The sequence below is a fragment of the Mustela nigripes genome, chromosome 4, assembly GCF_022355385.1.
Source record: "Mustela nigripes isolate SB6536 chromosome 4, MUSNIG.SB6536, whole genome shotgun sequence".
Classification (NCBI taxonomy): Eukaryota; Metazoa; Chordata; class Mammalia; order Carnivora; family Mustelidae; genus Mustela; species Mustela nigripes.
In genome coordinates, this window is record NC_081560.1 from 43,184,923 (window position 1) to 43,197,001 (window position 12,079).

Here is a 12,079-nt window from a genome sequence, read left to right on the forward strand (position 1 = left end):
CTCTCTTAAAAAAAAAAAAAGGCAGGGCACCTGGATGGCTCAGTGGGTTAAAGCCTCTGCCTTCGGTTCAGGTCATGATCCCAGGGTCCTGGGATCGAGCCCCGCATCGGGCTCTCTGCTCGGCAGGGAACCTGCTTCCTCCTCTCTCTCTGCCTGCCTCTCTGCCTGCTTGTGATCTCTGTCTGTCAAATAGATAAATAAAAAATCTTAAAAAAAAAAAAAAAAAGCAAGAGAGAGCAGTTTCCCAGAGCAAGTCCTAGGAACAGAGCAAGATTCACCAACTTATCTATAGGCCTTCACCTCTCCTTCACACTCACACATCCACAGGTTCTAAAAAAAAAAAAAAAAAGAGGAGATAATGAGATAACTTTAGCATTCTACCAGGAGAAGGAGGCTGGCTGCTTCCCTGGAAACACATCTCCCAGGTCCAGCTAAAGGATGGCTTTGCTGACTGTCAAACTCAAGCCCCCGCAAATGAACATGTCCTGCCAAGTCAAGTTTAGGCCTTAGGGCTTTGGTGCCCCTGCACGGTCACATGGTGCATGATTTCCTTTATCTAGTAAAGAAGTAGAGAGTGGAACAGGAAGGCAAAGTACTGATGACTTGTGAGCACCTACCATGAGCTCATGCGATTCTTACTGTGATAAGCATTTTCCCAGATCTTGTAGATGGTGAAACCAAAGCTCAGAGTGTTTGAGTGGCTTGCTCAAAGTCACACAGGCAGGAAATGCAAGAGCAAGGATTTGCTGGGCTCTGACTCCAAATCTTCAAAAAAAAAAAAAAAAGTGCATATCAATTAATAATAAAATATTTTAATATTTTAAAGTTAAAAAAATAAATATTTGGTAGAATTTTTTTTAAAAAGCCCTTGTTTGCCTGGCAATGTTTGGCAGCCCAGCCACCAGCCTCAAAGGCCACTTTGTACAAGTTTGTCAAAGGTACCTTTGCTCAACACGCTTTTCTACCAACTGCCAGGAAATTGTCATAAACATTATAAAAAGGTACAAGATGAATGGCTCCCCATAAGGGTAGCCCTGATGTTGGAGAATAGGAATTTAACATCCCCATCAGTCCCGAGAGAATGGACCTCCTTTACTGTAACCCCCCCTACGTGGGCATAGGCCCATCCTGCTTCGGACAATGTGGGGTGTGAGCTCATGCAGCTCCCGTTGAAGCTGAGCAAGACCATGGAGAGTTTCCAGCACTCAAGGTAACGGGAAACGTTGCGCAAAGTAGGCGAAAAGCCTTGTCTAATATTTCCATTTATCTACTTTGTCTGTCTGAATAAGTGTCATTAATTCAAACCATTTCAAAGTGGGGCTTGATGATGTGTGAGAGCGGAAACCCCCAAGCGCCAGGCCTCTCTGCACCACATCCTTGCTGACGCTATCTCTCGCCTGAAGCGATCAATTGAACCCCAGCAAGAGTGTTGTGAATATTGTAGCTAACCTGACCACTAATGTGCATGTGTCTGTGTGTCTGCGGCAAGGGGACGAGCGATTGAGAGCGGCAGCCAGGGCTGTTCTTCCCAGATACATTTCCCCGGCCTGACTTCCTTTCCTCCCCCCGCAGCAACCCCTCCTTCTCAAAGCCCCCCACTTTGAGACCACACGAGGGACACTTCAAAGGAAGAAAAGACAGATGAGCATGATTTTCTCTCTAGGAAATACCCCGCAAATCAACTACTTCGCTGACTTCTCGCTGCTAATGCTGTTTGTAGAGACAGCAGAGTTCTTTCTGCACCACTAGCCAGCCTCAATAATACTGTAAAAATCCTGCAGCCAGGAGGAAAACCCATCCCTTTCCAAAAGCAAGAGAAAAGTCTGAAACCTTAGCAACGCACAACTTTAATATTTTGGTTGATTATATGCCATGAACTCAAGAGTATTTTCCATTTCCTCTTTGTCATTTTTCCAGTGATTTCAAAGGTCTTTACTGAATCTATCAAAATCTAAATATAGTAAAATTAATTTTTTTCTAAAAAAATACTAAAAAATTCTATGCATCTAAGTAAGTCTCATCCTCTTCATAGCAGATAACTATATGAGACCAGGTCTTATCTGAATGAAGCCTCTCTCTCTCCCCTTTTCCCCAAAACACACACACACACACACACACAATCAGTTATCGATCTGTGTGAGAAATTCCTTTGCAATTGCATTCAATGCTTAGCACATCATTTTGAATCTCCTTCATGGCTGCATAGTATGATTTGTGGAAAAAGTCCAAGAAGCTGAGTGCTTTATTTAAAAAAAATAATCAACCTGGAGTATAGTATTTGAGGGTCAAAATTAAATTTCTCCAAAGCAAAAAAGAAAAAAAGAAAAGAAAGTTGATTTTGATCACATGGCTTGTAAGTGAGCTCTGCAAGCTATTTCAGGGCTGCAAGTGCCAACATATTCTGAGCAGACTGAAGCATCTCTGGCTAAATGGATTCTGGGGACACTGCAACTTCAGGGAACCTGTTTCCTCCTTGGCAAGGCAGAGAAATTAACAGCTGCCCCACCTGCCCCACAAGGCCCCCTGAAGACCATTTCAGGATGAAATATTTCTCCAGAAGTCATGTACATTTTAGTCCAATACCCAAAACACATCAAAGCCCAGCTGTTCCAGTCTGGGCTCCAAGGAGGAGAGCAGAACCCTGCCTGTTTAACCTCTGGTAATCAACCCCTCCCCACATGTCAGCCATCCTGAGGCACCCTTGAGATCTTCTACCCACATCCACACGGAGCTCAGCATTCATACATCGAAGCCAACTTTAGAAAAGTCTTTGTTACCTGTAAAACCTGGGATAAACAGGAGTCTATTCCCCCCAGCTTGCTCTATTAGCCACAGGGTCCACCATCTGTAGATGTTTATGGTCACTGCTAAAACAATAATCATTTCAAAACATTTGTCTACTGGTTGACCCTGGCCCTGACCTCTAGCAACTTACTGGTCATAAAGGGGTTCCCTGTCCTTTCTAACAAGTAGCAACGTGGTAGGCAGAATTTTAAGATGTCCTCCAAGATTCTCATCTCTACCCATCAGATCCAACACTAACTGAGGCTCTCCCCATTCACAAATCACACCTCATACTAATTACATCAACACCTCAGGAAGGTGAGAGTCACTATGTTTTAAACCTCCTAGGTGATTCCAATGAAAGCCAAATTTGGGAACCACCATTATCTGTGGGGTGGTTAGACATGAGGGTAGAATAAACTTTGACTAATTGGGGGAAGGCTTCATCTCCTGGTAGAATTTAAAATGCACAAGAACGAAGATTCATATTCAGATGTTGTTAGGTTGTTCTGATGGAGTTTATCTCTGACTGTTGACACGGATTGCTCAACAGGGAAAGGCACAGACATTATCTATCTTGAAAATTTTCATATCCCCCAGAATTTATCAGTGCACATAGTTGGTGCCTAAAATATTTATGAAGATCCTATCTCTTCAGTGATTCTCAGTTCCACTTGGAGGAGTATGGAAACATTGCAAGTTCTCCTAATGTAAAAATCAAGTGCATTCTCAAAAGAAACAGGTCTTAAGCTCACCTTTGCTGGGAGCAGCTTTTAGGAGGACATAGAAGGTTTTTCTCAGAAATGGGGAAGAAGGTAGTGTGGAAAAACTGTCTGTCATCAGACTTTTCCTAAAGTACTTGAGCCCTTATGGGATTGACATTCTACAACATGGGCTAGGGGCTGTTTTTCTGCATTTATGAGTTTCCAGAGAATGTTTTAGAATCCTCACATTATTTTGTGTATTCTTAATACTTGGATATCAAGGCAAGGTGGAAAGGAGAGACATTTGTCTTTCTGGTGACATACTCTGTTGAAGAGGCCTGTAAGATTCATTTGCTGGCTAAAGCAAGACCTTAGACACCAGGTGGGTTCAATGTGATCACTTTCCAGCATCTTTCCCACATGAATTGCATCCTTGAGGCTTCTCTGCTCCTCCTGACATTGGCACGATGAGTTGGCTTTCTCAATTGCCTGGAGTTTTCCCCACATTCCAAACACCTGAGACTGTCCCTCTGTGGATTCTCTCACAGTGATTCCAGTGAAAATTCCAGTGGGAGATTTTCCCACACTGCCAACATGCAAGTTTTCTTCTCCTGAGGTCAGTTTATGGCTGAAGCTTCTCCCCACAGTAGCCCTGTGGATCTCACAGTCTCATGAGCACATATGCTAATCACATTTTGAGATACTCTGAAAATGTAAGTTATTATTTCAAGTGTCCTTCTACTTCAAATGTGTGAATCTGTTTTTATTTGGCCAACGGCCTAGACAAATACCATTAGCATTTTGAGCACAGGTTGGCACAACAAACTTTTCCATAAAACGTTTTTTGAACACACAAATAGTACTTTGTCCGAGGCTTTAAACGCTGCTATTCCCTGGCCCAGGAACCTGGAGCTCATGTCTCTGAGCTGCTGCTGGGCACCGCGCCTTTGTAGCCCCTAAGCAGCCCCTTTGGACAGCCAGTAAATTAAAGGGAAATGCAGACCTAGGGAAGCCATGTCTGGGGAGGGGAGTCTGAATATAAAAATTGTGCAGCTAAAAGGTTTTCACAGTTAATGCAGGTCTTTCCCACTGCAAAAGGCTACCTTTAAGAGCTGCCATTTCCTTTACATTAACTAAAAATGGACACATCTGTTGAAAGAAGCTGGAGGGGAGAAGACAATAGCTATTATGAGAGTTGGGCAAAGTGCATGGGTATACGTGTGTGTGCATAAGCCACTAAAGAAAGTGCAAAGAGGCGAGCCTGGTGGAAGGGGTACCGTGGATTTGCTGTCAGTTGTTATTTATACCGCATCATAAATGCATGGCTGTCAAAGCCAACGGCCATCTTACTTAACTGCTACCTAAGTGCTGGCAATGCAAGACCTCAGAAGAATGACTCTCCTATTTAATATTTAACCAGATGCTTCCATTTTTGAAAATATACTTTGCTCCTTGTGGAGGAAGGAGGGGAGGCTGACTTTCAACTTCTGTGATGTATGGGCTGTTGTCGCAGTAATAGAACACCAGGTTTTGTTCTTCTAACTTCACTGTCAATATTTCCATCATGTTGGCAAATAGAGCATTTGTCTACAAGTCTGAATTACTCCCCTACATTATTATATTCATTAACATGCTGACGAAACAGGCTAAGGTGTAGTTACCATGATCCTCAAATGAAGATGTGACAAGTAAGAGAGAAGGGGGTCAATGCAAACCAAGGGAGAGATGGACCAGAACCCCAAATCTTTTTAGGGCTTATATCTTATGATATCACAGAATGGCCATGTTAGCTACACGCTGAAGTCCCCAAGAATTTACCCAGATGACCAAAAGGACACAGGGCTGCCAGTGCCACTCCGCACACCGTGAGTATGTCTGTTTTACCCTCCTACAACTGGCTGACTTCTGACCTCTCTTCCTTGAGTTCTCCCTCTCCCTATCTCCAGCACATCCCTGGCCTCTCTGTCATTTCCTATGCTTGTCCTTCAACTCTGGGCCTCCTCCAAACCCCCAGAAGTGCTCTCTCAGACACCACAGCCACTACTGACCATGCACGAGGCCAGATGCTCATGCATCCCCTGGTATTGTCTAGAAACCAACTTAGATGACTCTCAGTTCACCAGTACAGCAGCCACAGATAAACAGTAAAGAGACACCAGGAGCCTCTAAAGTTCATCTGCCAAAACACCCTCTTCCCTGTTCTTCATTATGAAGAATTTATTGTCCTCATGGCTCTCTATCCTTGCTTCCATCCAAGTGTGCGGCAAATCTCTAGATGGCTCTGAGTGCCCACGATGACGGTACACATGGAAGTGGTCAGCCCCTTGAAAGGTCCTCTGTTATTCCAACACTGTCATTGTTATGGGATGACTGTCAAGCTCTTTCTCCCATATCTCTCACACATCATTTCCTCCTGTGCCCATATATTTTAAATAAAAAATGTAAGGACATAAGACAGTCTGAGAACAAGAGGGCAATATCCCCAGGAAGGAAGACTGTCTGTTCTTGTTGTTCTTGGTTTACTTTAATCTCACCTTTGGGTCTCTTTAATACATCCCACCCTCCTAAAGGGAAAATCAGAGAGACAGAGGAGGCTTGAACAATGAAGCATTTCTCTGCTCCATTCCCTGCCTCCCCCATCCCACTGCCCCAGACCTCCTAGGGCCAAGAACGACCCCCATGCTTCATGAAATTTCAGATAATGTTGAGGGGGATGTCAGAATGACTTCACTGGCCTGTACAGACAGCATCTGTATGGGCTCCTGAGGGAGAGAGGGTCGGACACAGAGCAGCCCCTTGTGCTGGGGACAGCATAAGAGGGTCCCATTATCTGCAGAAGGGATGTGAAATTGGAACAATTCCAGCTGAGAATGCAGCAAGCCACACCATTTACATGAAATATACGGTGTTGGGTCCGCCACAAAGCCGACTGGCTTTGATCTTGGTGAACTTTTGAATCATGTGTGACTAAAGAATTCTTTACAAAGAATTATTTCAGCTTTCTGAGTTAATGAAAAGCCAGCCTGCAGAATTTATGGAAGCAAGAGACCAAGCATTAGAGGGAGGGAAAGAAAGTCATAAAAAAAATCCCCAGGAGCCTTTAATGCGACAGTCCTCGTGGTCTGTGCAGATCTCTAACTCTACATTTTTCTGTCAGATTTATTGGGTTTTATTGGAATTCATTCTTCTCAGCACTGGGGTTTGTGGAGATAATCTGAGGGAGAAAAATGTGTATGAAGCCAAATGAACCAGATTGATGAGATGAAATCAAGGGAAAATTTTCCCAACTGTTGGGCAGTGATCAACCTATGTATACAATACACCAGGTGGCATTACAAATCCGGCATTACACAAGCATCACCCTAGTCCCCAGGAGGAGTTATCAGAGTCTCTGTTGCCTGGGATCAATTGGTTGTAACAGATGCAGCAAAATTCTACAAAATCAACCTGTCATTTTTATTATATGAAGTGGTTCTGCTTCCTAACCTACTTCCTGGTAGACAATGTATTCTTGGGGGAAAAGAAATATGGGAAGCCAGGGGAAAGTGACCACTTATAAGCAGAGTGCATGTGTCTTCTGAAATGCATAATGTCTGCGCGTGTTGGCTGAGAATTCGCTACAGAGCCATCATCCAGAGAGTAAATCATAGGATATGTACAAAGAGAGAAATTAGAGCAAAAAGGTTAAGATGTGAGTCATCTCAGATGTGGGAAACCATTTCTCTCTCAAGACTGGGCATCATTCACTTTCATGTATCCTTTCCCAAGATTTTTCTTTCAAGAAGAGATTAAAGACAGCAGTGATCTCTGAGAAATCTTCATTCTTTATGCTGTGGTAATAATAAATCTAATCCCTTTCCCTAGTTATCTCTCTCAATGAAAAACATTTTATCCATAAGCTGTCCTCTGGATAGTGAGAGAGTAGTGCTTGGGATAATTTTCCACTACAGGAAGGCAGACCAATGCTGAGGTTAAACACCTGATCGCGGCCCCATTCCACCTTGGTTTGAACCCCCTTCCTAGTAAGGTTTTTCCTTTCCCAGGGGGCTCTGCACTTAAAGTCATTCTCTGAGGTTCAGTTTTCTCATGGGAGTAAAACCTCCTTATAAAAACCTCCTTAGGAGGTTTTTATAAGGACCAAAGGAGATAATAGTACTAAGTACTTTCTGGTACACCGTAAACTCTCAATAATATTAAATGACATCCTAAAACTAGGTGCCTTGAAAAACTGATTACAGATTAGGTCTTTTTTACTTATTGTAAGAGGCCTTCAAATCTGAGGAGGAAAAAAACATGCTACTTAAAAAACAGGAGACTGGAATGAAAATAACACCCATTTATTATTCTAATAGAGCTTTTGATTTAACAAACTCTCAATAGCTATTTTTCAGGATGTACCTTTGTGTGGGCATCATGCCAGGCAATCCAATATTGGTTATCTAATTTTAATTCTCAGTATAGACATTTGGAGGAGATAGCTGTCTTGTAGCCTTGAATATATTTGGTGTGGTTATATGATCAGCTCACAGTTGCAAGCCTAGAAGCATCAGAGTTTGCATTTAAACTCAGGTTTTCTTATTTCAAGTCCATACTCATTCCAGACACTTGCTTCCTACTTGGTAATATTCAAAATTCAAATTATTGTATGTATAAACTTTATTAATATTAATAGCTGATCTTATTATAAAATAAGAAGTGGAATCATATTATAATCTGCCAGTTGGACAAATACACAGGCCTTTTGCAAATCAGGGGAAACAAATGATGTGCCTCAAGGGCAATTAGTAACAATTACACACAGAATTAAGAATATCCATTAAGGGTTGAAATTCAGAGAAAAACTAAAAACTAATGGAGGTGAGATGAAAATCAGAGAGCTCTATAAATCTTCAAGAAAATAAAGTGAAGGGTTTTCATTTTGGTGATTTGGGGCTTTTTTAGTTGTTGGTTGGTTTTGAGGTTTGTTTTTGGAGGGTTTTTGTTTGTTTGTTTTCAGCCATTTGAAAAAGAAATCTATAAAAATACCTTGTTTCCTTAAAAATATCCCATCGATAACTTGTGAATTCTTTTCACTGCTGGTTAAAAGTAGGTATTATTAAAGTGCCCTGAGGGCTTTTTCTTTTTCTTTCCTGTCCAACAATCCACAAAATAAAAGAAAGCTAATCTAAGGGGTCTTACTCTCTTCCAATACCATTTTTAAAAGACAAAAGTCCCCATGCTGAGCCATACTGTATTTATAACTCATGGTTGGCATCTCTTGGAAAAAAACTTAAGTTCCCCCAGTCAGTGCAGAGGAGAGTGAGCAGCTCTGACAGAATGAGGCAATACCTTAGTAGACCCATTCCCTCTACCAGAAGCCAGATGCCAGAGTTGGGGGGCGTACTGGTTTACTAAGGTTGCCACAACACAGCTGCACAACTGAGGGGCTTAAATAATAGAAATGTGCTGTCTCACAATTCTGGAGTCTAGAAGTCCAAAATCAGCGGGTGGCAGGGTTGATTCCTTCTACTGACCGTGGGGGAAGGACGTGTTCCCGACCTCTCGCCTTGGCTTGTAGATGGCTGTCTTCTCCCTGAGCCTCTTCATGTTGCCTTCCCTCCAGGAGTGCTTGTGTATGAATTTCACCTTTTCACAAAAACAGCAATCAGGGGGCGCCTGGGTGGCTCAGTGGGTTGGGCCGCTGCCTTCGGCTCAGGTCATGATCTCAGAGTCCTGGGATCGAGTCCCGCATCGGGCTCTCTGCTCGGCAGGGAGCCTGCTTCCCTCTCTCTCTCTCTCTGCCTGCCTCTCCATCTACTTGTGATTTCTCTCTGTCAAATAAATAAATAAAATCTTTAAAAAAAAAAAAAACAGCAATCAGATTAGGAACCCACCCTCCTCCAGGATGCCCTTATCTTAACTAATTACATCTGCAATGACCCTATTTCCAAATAGGGTCACAATCTGGGGTAAGAACTTCAACATATGAATTTTGGGAAGACACAATTCAACCCATAAGACTGAGTGATGGCTCTAAAATTTTGCCTGACCAAGCTTAGCTCTAGTCACTAAGAAGATGAGTTAAGTATTAGGCAAATAATATCACACCCATTGATATACTTTCTAAGAGCTAATTATTATACAAAAACAGGTGGTATTATCTCTATAATCTTCTCACAAATTATTTCCTCTAAGCAAGTAGACTCCCAACCAGAGTAGCCATCAGCTCTAAAATGGTATTATGACATCAGCCATGCCTTTCTTGCTTTAGTTGATTTTCTAACCCCCAGAACTAAAAGGAGGAAGAAGCTGAATTGGGGATGGGAAACCAATAAGACTATATGCAGACACATTATTCTGTTGGACTTACAATCCATCACTAAGACAGACAAGTGCTTCTTACTGGGAACTAAGGTTTGGGGCTTATTTCATGTAATTCACTTACAATTCAGGGGATTAGAGTCAGCTGCAGTGGCTTTCTCTGGATAATTTTCTCAGAAACCTTCCTCTGCTCCCTACTACCAAGATGAATGACCTGCCTCTCTCTGGCTTTCCTGGCAACCTGAGTTTCTTAGGCTACTCAATGACTATTGAGTTACTGATATTTCTTAAAGATTGTGAACTTTTTAAGGGAAGGAGACCATGGTTAATCTCTATAGCCACGATGCAAAGAAGAGTTCAGTAAAGATTTGCTAAATGAAAGGAGTGCAGTAAGTGTTTGTGGAGTTAAATTTGGATAAACATGGACCATCTCAACCTAAAAGTTGTTGAATAGCTGGCTGTCCTACTTTATAGAGAGGAACAGCCAGCCATCACTTTTTCTGAAGACATCACAGAGGGAATACACAGAAGGGCCCTGGAGCTACTCTGGGAATTCCCCCCATGCTGGGGTTGGTGTTGGCTGTTAACACCAGTCCCTTGCTGGGATGAGCACAAGTGACATATCCAAGAGACCACAGCTGACTGCCTTGTCAAGATGGAAAGATCACTTTAAACAATTTGAGTCTCTTTTAGTCAAAAGTACTATGGTTTAATCTTTGCCTCCTTTATCTTGAGCTATCTTTGTTGAATCTCTGGCCAAAGCAGATAGTAAAAAATATATAGATCCTTTTGCAATAGTTTATCTTTTATGAGAACTTCTCTGTGGCATTTCCCCCTATTTTATTTGGGCACATTTGGTTTCTCCCAAAAGGACTATATCAGCTGGCATTGGGAAATTTTAGAAATGTGTTTACACTAGAACACTCTTGAAATTGAATCTTCAAGATGACCCAAGTCTAAAGGCACTGTTATTTTATTAACACAACTCTGTTTTCTCTAAATTTGCTTTTGTGAAACTAAGTTTTCTCACATGTTAAGTTTGGGTCAGGAAGTAACAGGCAAAGTTAAGTTAACTCTTTATCAACTGTAAGAGATGCCAAGTGGGAGAAACATTGACTCCATTTGGATTCCCATCTCTGAACTAGCTCAGCATGTGACCCAACTTGTGGTAGCTCAAATTAACTGCCTTCCGAAGTGCTCTCTTCAAGGGTTTTCTTGAGTTACCTTGGCATTCAAACTCAAATTCAATGGAAAGAAGTTCAGAGAGGTGTCTTAGGATCCCAAGATGATGTGCTCTGCCTAGGGAGTCTAAATTAGTCTTAGTTTGACAACATTTTTTAGGCTGCAAAAGAAAAGAAAAATTACCTCCTTATTTATTGGCATTTAGATCAGAAGAACTCCAAGCATTTAAGAAAAAGGACTCCTTTCACCTCTCTTGTGCTCAGTTCTCTCTATGCATTTTTTGGACCATGGTATCCAGACTTCACCTAGCAAGAAGAAAAGATAGCTATGGTTACTTAACATGCAGTCCACTACAGTACAGATACACCCCTCTCTTGCTCCATGGAGGAAAGTATCAAGAGTAGTGGTGCAACCAGCAGATAGAGGACAAACCCCTTCCCACCACCACTCCTCCCATCCTCTCCTGAACCCTGATAGCCTATCCTAATGTTTATGAACACTGTTGTGAGCTCTACAAACCACTCCATTGAGTCAGACTCTATCCATGGAGGAGATGAGCTATTCTTTTATTTAAGATAAACCTGATCTTTATCAATTCTCTATTAAATTCAAGAAATAAGGGGAAATTCTGTGTGTTCATTTCTTATTGCTGCTATAAACAATTACTAATAATGGCTTAAACCAATTCAATTTATCATCTTAGTTTTGGAGGTCAGAGGTCCAAAACCAGTCCCACTGAACAAAAATCAATTGTCAGCAGGGTCACAATTCCTTCTAGAAGTTATAAGGGAGAATTTGTTTTCTTGCCTTTTCCGGCTTCTAGGGGCTGCTTATGCTTCTTGGTTCATGACCACTTCCTCTATCTCAAAGTGCCTCACTCCACCTCAGTTTCCATCTTCCCACATCTCTGTGATTGTGAATCTCCTCCCTACCTCTTAAAAGTACTCTTTCACATCTATTGGACCCATCTGGATAACCAAGGATAATCTCCCCATCTTAGAATTTTTATCATATCTGCAAAATCCCTTTTACCATATAAGATAACATATCCATAGGTTCTGGGAATTTGGATATGGTCATCTTTGGGGTACCATTATTCATCCTACCAT

At 42.0% G+C, this 12,079-nt stretch overlaps 1 long non-coding RNA gene across 1 annotated transcript in view; it reads right to left on the reverse strand.

The window, feature by feature from the left end:
* LOC132014983 (uncharacterized) overlaps nt 1-11,262 on the reverse strand; it is a 36,961-nt gene extending 25,699 nt beyond the window's left edge. Inside the window, exons 1-2 of the long non-coding RNA XR_009403510.1 lie at nt 11,154-11,262; nt 618-765 (exon numbers count right to left, since the gene is read on the reverse strand). This is a non-coding gene — a long non-coding RNA (uncharacterized LOC132014983). The remainder of the gene's footprint in view (nt 1-617; nt 766-11,153) is intronic.
* Nucleotides 11,263-12,079: the final 817 nt, after the last annotated feature.